This window comes from Prosopis cineraria, unplaced genomic scaffold, assembly GCF_029017545.1.
Source record: "Prosopis cineraria cultivar Desert tree isolate PC_DT_omini unplaced genomic scaffold, ASM2901754v1 PC2, whole genome shotgun sequence".
NCBI classification, from domain to species: Eukaryota; Viridiplantae; Streptophyta; class Magnoliopsida; order Fabales; family Fabaceae; genus Prosopis; species Prosopis cineraria.
Window position 1 is genome coordinate 26,380,255 of NW_026555333.1, and position 12,891 is coordinate 26,393,145.

Sequence of the window (12,891 nt, forward strand, 5' to 3'; positions counted from 1 at the left end):
ACGAGGACTTATTATCCCACACGATAATATGATTAATTTAAATCTCTATGAAGATTCTTAAAATCTCACATAAGACTTAAATAAGTTATTAATCTGGGTTATAAGAAGAGAGTTAAATTAAATGATGGGCCATTGAAACTCATATAAATATGTACAAGATTGATCCTCATGCCCGCAAAACCTTATTGATTTATACAGTATGAAATTATTTTAATCAGTTATGGAGACCCATACGATTTTCACAAAACCAATTTTTATTTGAGACATTTGAAGCTATGTCTATTGAACACACATGGTTACATTCATGCAGATTTAAATTTTAATTTAAAATGACCTAGCAATTTTTATAATTATAGCTTAAGAAATAACCAAGTGTAATTTAAAAATGCCTTCCCCATAAGTTACCAACAACATAAGAAATATTAATTGAAGCTATCATTGTCAAACATCATAATGTGAAAATTTTTTTTTTAGGATTAATCACAAAGACTAATTCTTGAATGGTTGCAAAACAAGCACATACTTGATTTTTAAAGAGAATAAACTCAAATCACTTTTTACTATCTAGAACCACATATATGGTAATTAAATTAAAAGGTTTCACATAAGACACAAACATCAAATGTTTTCAACCATTTATTCTATCCAAACTTATGACCAAAGAAGAATGATTTCTATAGTCAAGTCATATAAGAACAGTATATAAAACCTTTGTAGAGTTCATAAGCAGCAACTGATCCCAAAGATTTACAAAATGCAAGATGAAATGAAATCACTTATGAAATATTCCAGATCAAAAGGCAAATAAATCATGAAACTTGTGTAATGCCTCTTCCTCTTTTACTCTCTAAAAAATGCAGGTCCCTTCTCGGTTCGTTCATCCTTGCTCTCAACCTTTTCTTTTCAGAACTTCCTCCCTCTGATCGTACTCATCTCTCTTAGTCTCTTCCTCCTCCTCTCTTTGTCTCTTTTAATCTCAGAAAACACTCATTATCGTTGCCTCTCGGTTTCTCTCTTTTTTCTCCAGTAAGAACAATTCTTCCTCTCTATTTTTTCATTTCTTTTTTTTTAGCCAGAACAGCCCTCTCCTCTCGATTTCTCACTCTAGCAAGAACAATTCCTCCTCTCTCAGTCCTTTTTTTTTCAAAAAACATACACTCTCCCCCTTCCTTGCTTGTTTCGGTTATAGGCATTATATAAAGTAGGAAGGAAGAATGATTTACCGATTTCTCCTTTGGTCTCGGATTACCATCCCTTTTTCTCTGATCACGTGCATCTTTTCCTTCATCTTTTCCTCTTCTTCCGCTATGTGGGTTGCTTTTTCTTCCTTTGCTGGTGCTTTCTCTGCCCGTCGAAAGCCTACGTGCATATATATCTTTGTTTCTTTTCTGATCTCTGTACATGCTTCTGATCTTCTGTATGCTTTTCCCTTGCTCTTCGGCTTTCTCTATTACGTGCTAGTTTGCTGCTCTGGTTTTCTTCTTCTCTCTGCGTCTAAGCTTTTCTCCTTTTATAGCGCTTCTCTCATCTTTCTATGGTTATGCGTGTGTGCTTCCTTTTTGGTTCTATCGTGTCTCCTCTAATCTTGCCATCTACTCTGGCTTTCCTCTTCTCTTTGCATCTATCTTTTTCTTCTTTTTCCTTCACCGGTCTCGTCTTTTCTGGCTACGTGTGTGTTCCTATTAGTCTTTCTCTGCTACCTCTGACTTTGCCCTCTGGTGCTTGACCATGTGTGCTCATTCTGCTTTGTTTCTTTGCTTCTGTCATGTCCGCCTTTATTTCTAGCCAATCTTGCGTGTTTTTGTTTCTGCTTCTTCTATTTCTGCTGCATGGTCAAAAGTATATGTGTGTGTGTGTGTGTTCTCCTTTCTGCATTGCGTGTATGTGCTTCTGCAGATTTCTTATTTCCCTCGTGTGCATGCATGACTACCCAGTTAAGCTGTGATGAAACATTGATAGAATCAGCGCTTTGTCTGGCTTTGTTTTTTTAAATTTTTTGATTAATAATTCTGATTAATACATACATATATATATATATATATATATAGTATGTATTTAAATGAAAAAAAAGATTTGAGGAGAGAAAAGTTAACTCTCAAAAGTATACTCTCAATATTCTTGAATGATTGGAATAATTTGGGAGAGATTTTCTTTTTCAAGATTTTACCTTTCTTTTTTTATTTTGTTAAATTATTATATATATATATATATTTTAAAAAAATATAATCCTAAAAAAGGATTAAATTTTATTTTAAAATTTTTATATTTTTAGTTATTTTAGAAAAAATAAGATCCTAACCTACAAAAGATTATCTAGGTTAAAAAGGAATTAAACCTATTAATTAAAGATTTTTTTGTTGAAAATATAGTCTTAAAAAGGATTAAATTTTGTTTTTATATTTTTATATTTTTTAGTCAATTTTATTTTTATTATTTTTTTAAAATGCCCAGACAAAATACGGTGTTTACAGTTGCCCCTCCTTACTTGTTTCTTATGTAAGTATATGAAAAAGTGTGTTTTTGAATTCTTACATAAGTGACAAGTAAAGATAGAACATGTATTTTGGTCGGCCATGGAATACTTATGAAAAGACCTAATTACCCCTGACACGACAAGATATGACATGATACAAGACTATTGCGTAACAAACACAATGAAATGATTTTTGATAATTTTTTTTAGCAATGTGATACAAGTGATGCAAATCAAAATGACCAAATGATGCAATACTATTGGATAACAAACACAATAGCATAATAAATTTTTTTTTGGTTTTAGCAACGTGATGTGAATAAAAATGAATAAATGACAACGATCCAAACAAAATATATGTTGACTAGATGCCCCCTCTTCATTTGATTTCTAAGTGAGAATTTCATGAGATGATATTATTATCTTAAAAATAAATGAAGAGAGAAACATGTATTTTGTTCAGAGGGGCAAGACTCTTAGGTACCTACAACTCAACAAACAAAATAAAATAAAATAAATAAATAAATAAAATAAAATCAAGAGTTCAAAATGAAATGTGATTTAAGAAATAAACAAAACAAAACCTCAATGGAGATGAATTGCCTATGTTCCAAAGGACCTGGCGGATGTGTGCCTTTACAAGGCTTAGAAGGTGCCTGCCATGACAGGACTTTAAAGAATCGTGCTAGCTGGTACTGGTCTTTGGGGAGCCTGTCATAACAGGGCTTTTAAAGAATCATGCCAGTTAGTACTGGGCTTGGGGGTGCCTACCATAACAGGGCTTTTAAAGAATTGTGCCAGTCGATACTGGGCTTTGGGGTGCCTGTGTAACAGGGCTTTTAAAGAATCGTGCCAGTTGGTACTGGCCTTTAGGGTGCCTGCCGTAATAGGGCTTTTAAAGAATCATGCCAGCCAGTACTGGGCTTTGGGGTGCCTGCTATAATAGGGTTTTTAAAGAATCATGTCAGCCAGTACTAGGCTTTAGGGTGCATGCCGTTATAGGGCTTTGGGGTGCCTGCTGTTATAGTGCTTTAAGGAGTCATGCCAGCCGGTACTAGGCTTTAGGGTGCTGCCATTACAGGGCTTTAGGGTACCTGCCGTTAGAGAGCTTTGAGGTGCCTGCCGTTAGAGAGCTTTGAGGTGCCTGCCATTAGAGGGCTTTGGGGTGTCTGTCGTTACAGGGCTTTAAAGAATCGTGCCAGTCGGTATTGGGCTTTTCGGGTACCTGCCGGTATAAGGCTTTAGGGTGCCTGTCGTTACAGGGCTTTAAAGAATCGTGCTAGCCGATATTGGGCTTTGAGATGCTTGCCGTGACAGGGCTTTAGGGTGCCTGCCGTTATAAGGCTTTTAAAGAATTGTGCCAACCGGTACTAGGCTTTGAGGTGCCTACCGTGACAGGTTTTTGGGGTGCCTTCCATTATAGGGCTTTAAAAAATCGTGCCAGCCGGTACTAGGCATTAGGGTGCCTGTCGTAACAGGACTTTAAAGAATCGTGCCAGCCAGTACTGGGCATTAGGGTGCCTGTCGTAACAGGGCTTTTAAAGAATCGTGGCAATCGGTACTGGGCTTTGGGGATGTGAGAATAGGTTCTATCTCACGTGGAAAATATGAGAAACTCACAGGTGAGGTTTGTTATTTCTTCTCTTATTTCCTTAGTTTTTTTTAAAAATTTTGCTTTGCCCTAATCTAAATGAGGCGTGTTTCTATGACAAGGAATGTAATGTAGTAATGCACCATGTATGACTTTTCATGGGTGCTAAAACTATGTACAATATACCATGGATGGATGATTTGCAATGTAAAAAGGTTTGAACCTTTGTTTGTCTCAATTTATGAGACTTCTTTTTTTGCAATAAATGCAAAAGGTAAGACGTGCTTATTTGCCCCAATACAAATGCATGGATAATGCAAATGTATTGCAAAAATTTTTTATTGGAAGGCTTAATGTTGACAACTATCTTAATATATATTCCTTTTTGAAAATTTTCGTGCATATTGAATAAACCATTTTGAATACAAGGTAATACCTCCAAGTCCATTATTTAACCTTTATTTATTAATAGGTGTAGTATCACAGTATGCCATTGCCCCTCTTTAGAAAATTCAAACGACCAAATTCTCGTCACTTGATCTTACATTCATGTTAATGAGATCAACTAAGATACCAGTATTCTACGTCAAGTAAATGTATCAATAAATATTGTTCCTTGAATGTGAACCTGTTGTAATATATGAGATATGAATTTGAATATGATAACACGAAAAGAGAAGAAAGATGGTCTCAAAGGAGCAAGGGCAGAAAAATTCATTCTCTAATCCCCAAATTCATAGAGAAATGGGAATATCTTAGTTTATGAGTACAAATGGCTAAAGCGCAAATGGGATATATGGATTTACTTAGTCACATCCCTCTCTTTTAGCTTTTCAAAACCCCAATAAGTACTTCACTGAGCTGCCATTGATATGCATAGTGTGAGAGACGATGGAGTTAACTTTCCCAAACATAGATACTTAACTTCTTATGCCTTCCTTTTCTTCTCCTAAGACATCCTTTTATCTTAGTAAACTCTTCTTCTTCTTATCATTGCTTTGCTTGTTCTTTGCTCTAACTTTTGCTTAGGTTGCCTTTATAGGTTTTCAACCCAACGAGCTATTCTTTCCTTTTCATTTTCTATTTAAGCAAAGTAACGCTTGACAGCATCCACATTAATAGGCTTTGCTAACTCTTGACCGTGCATGTCAGCTAAGATCAATGCTCCCCCAGAAAAGGCATGTTTGACGACATAAGGTCCCTCATAGGTCGGAGACTATTTACCTCTATTATCTTCTTGGTTAGGAAATATTTTCTTGAGTACAAGATCACCGGCACTGAATTCCCGTGGGTGAAGTTTTTTATCAAAAGCTCTTGCCATTTTCTTTTGGTATAATTGTCCATGACACATTGCAGTAAGCCTTTTCTCTTCAATCATGTTGAGTTACTCAAATCGAGTTTATGCCCATTCACTTTCTTCTAAATCTACCTCTGCCAATACTCTCAAAGATGGTATTTCCATCTCAATGGGTGTGACAGCTTCCATTCCATAAATAAGGAAGTATGGGGTTACCCCTATGGATGCGCGTACAATAGTACGATAACCATGTAAAGCATAGGAAAGCATCTCATGCCAATCCTTATAAGTTACTATCATTTTTCCAATGATCTTCTTAATATTTTTATTGGCTGCTTTAACTACTCAATTCATTTGAGGTTTATATGGGGCTGAATTATGATGCTTGATTTGGAACTTCTTGCAAAAGTTTCTGACTTCTGTTCCATTGAGTTTGGGACCATTATCAGTAATGATCCTTTCAGGAATCCCATATTAGCATAAAATAGTTGTCTTCATGAATTTAAGGAACGTCTTTTGTGTGATGCTAGCAAATGAATTTGCTTCTACCAATTTTATGAAATAGTCAATCGCGACAAGGATGAAGCGATGTCCATTTGAAGCTTTTAGGTTAATTTGACCAATAATGTCAATGCCCCACATTGAGAATGGCCAGGGTGATACCAAATTATGTAATAGGATTGGAGGAGCATTTATCGTATTAGCATAGATTTGACATTTATGGCATTTCTTGACATGCTCAAAGCAATCTTTCTCTATTGTTAGCCAGAAGTAGCCACACCTTTGAATCTGTTTGGCCATAGTGTGACCATTCACATACGTGCCACATATGCCCTCATGTACCTCAACTATGATTTTCTTTGATTCTTCTGAACTCACACAGTAAAGTAAGGTACCATCATAACCCCTCTTGTACAGAACATCTTTATTGATAAAGAATGTCATAGCCAAATGATGAAGGGTTTTCTTTTCATTCTCAGTTATTCTGGTTGGGCATGATCTCTTAGTGATATAGTCCTTAATATCCTGGAACCAAGTATATTCTTCTTGATCTTCTTTAACATTTAAACAGTATGCTAGAAAGCTTCTAGCTTCTACTTGAATGGGTTAGACATGGACTCCACAATCAAGTTAGATCATTGCTGCTAAAGTGGCTAAAGCATCAACAAAAAGATTTTTATCTCGAGTCAAGTGATGAAAGCTAACAACCTCAAATTGCTTAACCAAATCTGTTAGGAGTTCTTGATAGGGAATCAATTTTGCATCCTTTGTTCTCCATTCTCTTGTTACTTGATGAATAATGAGAGCTAAATCACCAAACACCTTTAAACACTATATACCAAGGGTAATAGCTGCTCGAAGACTATTAACACAAGCTTCATATTCTGCTATGTTGTTAGTACAATCAAATTCTAATTTGATAGCCACTGGAAATTGTGTTCCTTCTGGTGAAATGATCACCGCTCCTACCCCATTTCTATGCATGTTGGCGGCTCCATTAAAATACATTTCCCATTCTTGCTCTTTATCATTTCCTTTATCACAACTTTCTTCTGTAGTGCATATGCCTTCATCAGGAAATTGAAAATCTAATGGCTGGTTATCCCTTAAAGGATTATTGGCTAAGTGATCCGCTATCGCACTACCTTTGACTGACTTTTACATTACATGCTTTATATTATATTCAGATAGAACAACTTGCCATTTCAGTACTCTACCTGTAATGTGCGGGTTCTCAAAGATGTACTTAAGTGGGTTTACTCGCGAGATTAGCCAAGTAGTGTAGTAAAGCATGTATTGCCTTAGCCTTCTAGTTGCCCATACCAGTCCACAACAAGTTCACTCAATCATTGGATAATGAGCTTCACAATCATTGAACTTTTTGCTCAAGAAATAAATTGCTCTTTCCTTCTTTCTAGAGTCATTACATTGACCTAGCATTACTCCCATTGAGTGAGGTAAAGTTGCTAAGTAAAGGATTAGTGGACGTTCTAGTGATAGAGGGACCAAGATTGGGGGATTTAACAAATAATCTTTGATTTTATCAAAGGCCTTTTAACAATCATCATCCCATGTCTCCTTGCAATTTTTCTTTAACAGCTTAAACATCGGTTTGCAAGTAGCTGTTAGATTGGCAATGAATCTAGCAATGTAATTCAATCGTCCCAAGAAACTTCTAACTTCTTTCTCTGTTTAGGGAGGTGGCATCTCTTGAATTTCCCTCACTTTATCTAGATCTACTTCTATCCCTTTACGACTCATAATGAATCCCAATAACTTCCTTGAAAGAGCTCCAAAGATGCATTTGTTAGGATTCAATCTTAGCCGATATTCGCACAATCTCACAAATAGCTTTCTAAGGACTCTAACATGACTCTCATTCTCTGCTGATTTAAATTACAATAATCAACACACATTCAAATCCGACCATCTTTTTTAGGAACAGGAACAATATTTGCCACCCATTGTGGGTAAATTACTACCTCCAAAAATCCTACTTCTAACTGCTTTATTACTTCTTCTTTTATTTACAAGGACACCCCTGTATTCATTCTCCTTAACTTCTGTTTCTTAGGCTCAACCTTGAGAAGTAATGGTATTTTATGAGAAGCAATGCTTGGGTCTAGCCCAGGCATATCTTTATAGGACCAAGCAAACACATCTATGTATTCTTTGAACAACTCAAACATTTATCTCCTTTCAGGATTATCTACTATTTTGAGCATTTTTTGATCCTTCTCGGTTCCCATATTAATCATCTCAATCACTTCTTCATGTGGGCATATTCCCTTATCACTCAATTCAAGCATCTTAGAAAATGTTTGGATTATGTCTTCATCATCAGACTCACAATCATGCATATCAGTGGCAACGAGTGAATCATCTTCACAGGGTTTATTAACCTCTAGGTGAGAGATGGAATCAAAAGAAACATAATCCCTGGATGATGAATATGGAATGAGATAAAAATAAGGAACGGGAATGAAATGAGAAAAAAATGTATTAAAGTAGATAGGGTGGAATAAAGAGATAGACATGAATACAACTGAAATTCATTTTCATAAATTATGTGCATCAAAAGTTTGCATTAGAGAATACCCAAGATCTATTACCTAAACCTGGGCTCAAAAAGTGGATAACAAAATAGGAACAACATAATTGAAACAATTAATCTAAGCAAATGACATCATTGGCCTCTTCAAACTCCCAATTTGCCAGAACTTTGTTGGAATCATCGATTACAATTGAGGCACTTGTTCCACATGTTGCATCTTTGTTAAAAGAGATCACTAAGATAGTTGGTTTACATATCACCTCGGATGGGCCTGGAAAGGATTCTTTGATGTGTGGAATCTCCAATTTATTGGCCTTTTTGCCTTTTGCCAAACTTGCTTTGTCTTTCATCTGGTCTTCTAGGGTAGGCTCATACCCTAATCCTTGGTGATTAAAATTATCCAAAACCTTAATTAGATATGTAATTCCTTGTAAATGAGAGCCTAAACCCACTAGCATAAACCCTTCCCTGGCATAAACCCACTCTTCATCATGATTTTAGCCACAACAGAATTAATGTTATGAGTACTATCACAAATACCCTCAACCTCCAAGCTTTGAAAGGAAACTCCATGATCCTTCTCTACAGCCTCAATATAAGGGAGTGAGCTTGGTTTGCTCACCATGATTTCCTCCTCTCCTTTAACTGCTATAATTCCCCCATTACTGATGAACTTAACCTTTTGGTATAGGGTAGAAGGAACAGCCCTAGCAGAATGAATCCATGGCCTTCTTAGCAGCATTGTGTAGCTTGGGTCTATATTTATGAGTTGGAAATCCACCTTAAACATGCTTGGTCCTATCTCCAGGGAGAGACAAATAGATCCTAATACTTCCCTCTTGATCCATCGAATGCTCTTACCACAATATTGCTTTTGTGTACACTTAAAGCTTTTAGTAATAATGATTCAAATGTGGAGAGCGGAAAGACATTTAATGTTGATCCTCCATCAATCAATACTCTTGTGATTATGAACCCTTCACATTTCAAAGTGATATGTAAAGTTTTCGTTTGGTAGATAGCAGTTTTTGTAACTTCCTCTTATGAAAAAGAAATGGTAGAGGAGGCTTTTACAACATTCATTACACTTGCTACTTTCTCAGGGGTTATATTAGGCTGCACGAAAGCTTGATTCAACACTTCTTACAATGCTTAGCGATGTGCTTCAGAGTTCAAAATCAAAGAAAGTATTGAGATATGTGCTGGAGTTTTCTTCAATTGGTCCATAATGTTGTAATCACTTTGCTTCATAATTGATAGAAACTCATATTCTAATTTTTCCATTTCTTTGGGATTATCTTCTTTTGGCCTACCAACATTTGCATTTTTCTCTCTTACCATTTTCTTAATGTAAGATGGTAAGTATGGCTTTCCACTTCGAGTAACACCCCCTGGGTTTGCTATTTCATTGCTTGTTCCAGTAATCAACATCAGGTTTTTGTAGTTCTCCACAATGCTTTGATATCTCCACGGAACTGCTTGATCACTTTCATAAGGAAAGGGATAAGGTGTGCTTATAGTTAATGTTGGTTGTCTTACATGAGGTGCAAGATCTACAAAGGCTTTGTTGATTAAAAAAGAGATTTTCTGGACTTGCTCTTTTGGGCTTGAATTAATGACAAGCTCAATACACTTTTTCTCTACCATGCACACTTTGGTGTCTCCCTTCTTCACAGACATAATCCCTAACACCATCATTTTTCTAACAATTTCTTTAAACTGCTCACAACTTTCTATGTCATGGCCTATTTTCTCCTGATGATATTCATAGTATCCAGACATTTGATCATTCATATTATCTGTGAGGAGCATTTCTTGTATATAGCCATACTCTTTTAAGTGAGCATAAAGCTCGTTCATAAGCATCTTGATCCTCGTAGAGCTTTTGAAACACGCATCCTCTTCTTCAATAGCGTTGACTCATTTTTCATGATTTAGAAGTGGATTAGTAGTAATAGTATAGCATGTGTTCCTATCATGTGTTGGTAAAATGGCTTAGGCAATGCACGGATGAAGTACAAGCAAAGTTTGAAATTCACCATTGAAGGTTGTACCTGTGAAGCCACTATTCTCCATCTTTAAGCATATTCTTTAAATGATTCTGATGATTTCTTAGTTATCGCCTTCAATTGTTCTCTGGTTGGAGCAGTATCAAGATTAAACTTGTATTGTCTCATAAAAACATCCACAAGGTCTTTCCATCTTTTAATCTTGGTTTGGTCTAGTTGCATGTACCAAGTCAATGCGGCTCCTGTTAAGCTTTTGGGAAAGAAGTTTATCATAAATTTCTCATCTTGTGACCATATGGACATCTTTATGCAATAGGCCCTCAAATGATAAATTGGGTTACTCGTACTATCATATTTATCAAAGTTTGGCATCTTGAATTTCTTGGGAACATCAATTTCTGGGGTCAAGCATAATTCCTTCAAGTCTAAGGAACCCACGCGTTTGATCCTTGAAGAGTCTTCAATTGATCTTTCATCTCTACAAGTTCTTCTTTCAACTCCTTCTCTTTGTGTAACACTTATGGGATTTGGAACATATAGGCATGATCTTCCCCAGGACCATTTGCTATGTTAAAGGCCCCTATTCCAGAATCTTGTTTCTCTAGCATGGGTATCTTTAGATCTGACCCTTTGTTTAGCTCAATTGTTTCATTAGCTGTATTCTCGTTTGCTATGGTATTCTGTGGTAGATTATCATCACTCTTTCCTTTTAGAGTCTCTATTAGCAGTTTTATCATGTCACTTATTTCAGCTATTTTAGACTCCACTGCAGACATCCGATCATTTAAGGCCGCTGACTTATTCACATTTGAATTTTCCATTGCACGACTACGCGATCGCGTGTTGTATGTTCGAGTAGCGGGAATCTGGCTAGCCGAGTTTTTCTTTTGAGGTGCAATATTGGCTTACATGTGTAACATAATAATTAATTTTAATGAGTTTTACCTTTACGTTTGTTTCGTAAGATATCTAGCATTATGTAGGCATAAGGGTTTCACGACACTAGTACCCTTTAAATTCCTCCAAAAATTTATTATTTCATAAGGAATTTAAAGTTGAACATTGAATTAGAAGGACATTAGATCCCATCAAAATTGAAGGTTTTAAGCAAACAATAGTAGTACAAATCAATCAACAATTTCACAACCATAAAGCGTTATATGGATCCTAATACAATGATTCAAATGTTAATATAGATTTAGAACTTTGTCACGCTATTGAGTTATTTTACAATTTCATGGCACAAATGGAAGAATTTAACAATCTCTAATGGAGTTCCTTCAGGGAGAACTATGCCTTCAGCTTGCTTGAATGCTCTTACAAATTCTGGAATTTTGTCGTTAGCCAAATTGATTATCTGCCTATATTTAACATCCATTCTTTGGTTTCTTCTGTTTGATCAAGGCAAAGTGATTTCCACTCTTCTAAGACTTCATTCTATTGATTAAGCCTCTGAATAAAGTTTTGTGCTGTCTCAACTGTACTTCCTCTCACCCTGGCTAGTTCATTCACCTTCCTTTTTAATTTTCTTGTGAGCCTATTGATTTCTTGCCGCATCTCCTCGACGGGCCTAATGTCTTGTAATTCCTTCTTCAATGCATCATTTTCCTTGACTATTTTGACAAGTCTTGCTTTAGTACTTTGAACTTTGTCACCACTACTTTGCACTTCTCTTTTCAGTTTGGCATTTTCCTTTTTCAATTTCTTAGTCTCAAGTGTTTCTTCAAGGTTATGTCTTTCTCTTTCCTTTGCTAGCTTCCTCTATAATTCAATGCATTCGTTTTGGCATTTTTTCAGTTCTTCTTTATTCTTGGACTCTAAGCTAGAAAGCTTGTAACTCATTTTCCTTCATCTTCAAACATTCAACCAACTGCCCATTAATCTCTTTTAAGTCATTGCCTAATAAGGGATTTTGAGGATGGAATAAAGGATTTGCTCCTTGAATTAAACTCTTTAGCCAAATAGTGTTTTCTGAACTTGAGTTTACTATACATATCCCTAGCTCAATCTTTCCTTTGTACCCTATCTTTTGCTATGCTTCTTTAACATTCTGGTTTGACAACTTCATCCCGTCCTCCTCATGTAGAAAGTGTAACTCTTGCACCTCTTCCTTAGAATGAACATTTTGCTTATAAGCCAATTGCCTTAATGCTAAGGAAAGGTTATAGTTGATACACCCTCTGGGTCCCATTAAAGGCACATTCAGAAAGAGGTAAATAACCTCCTCTTTCCACCACCAGTCTAATTTCCATAAGATAGAATTTTCTGAGTTCTGTGAAGGTTCTTTTCCAATCCATGTAGCTCATTCCATCAATCACGAATTGACCCTTAAAAGACATAAGTGGATTACTATCTGAGTCGTTCTTCTTTTTAAAAGGAAGCGTCTTTCCATAAAGGTGGCCAAGCATCCATATATCTAGTAATGCAATACAACAATTGACCTTTCCTTTCCTTTTATTATGACAT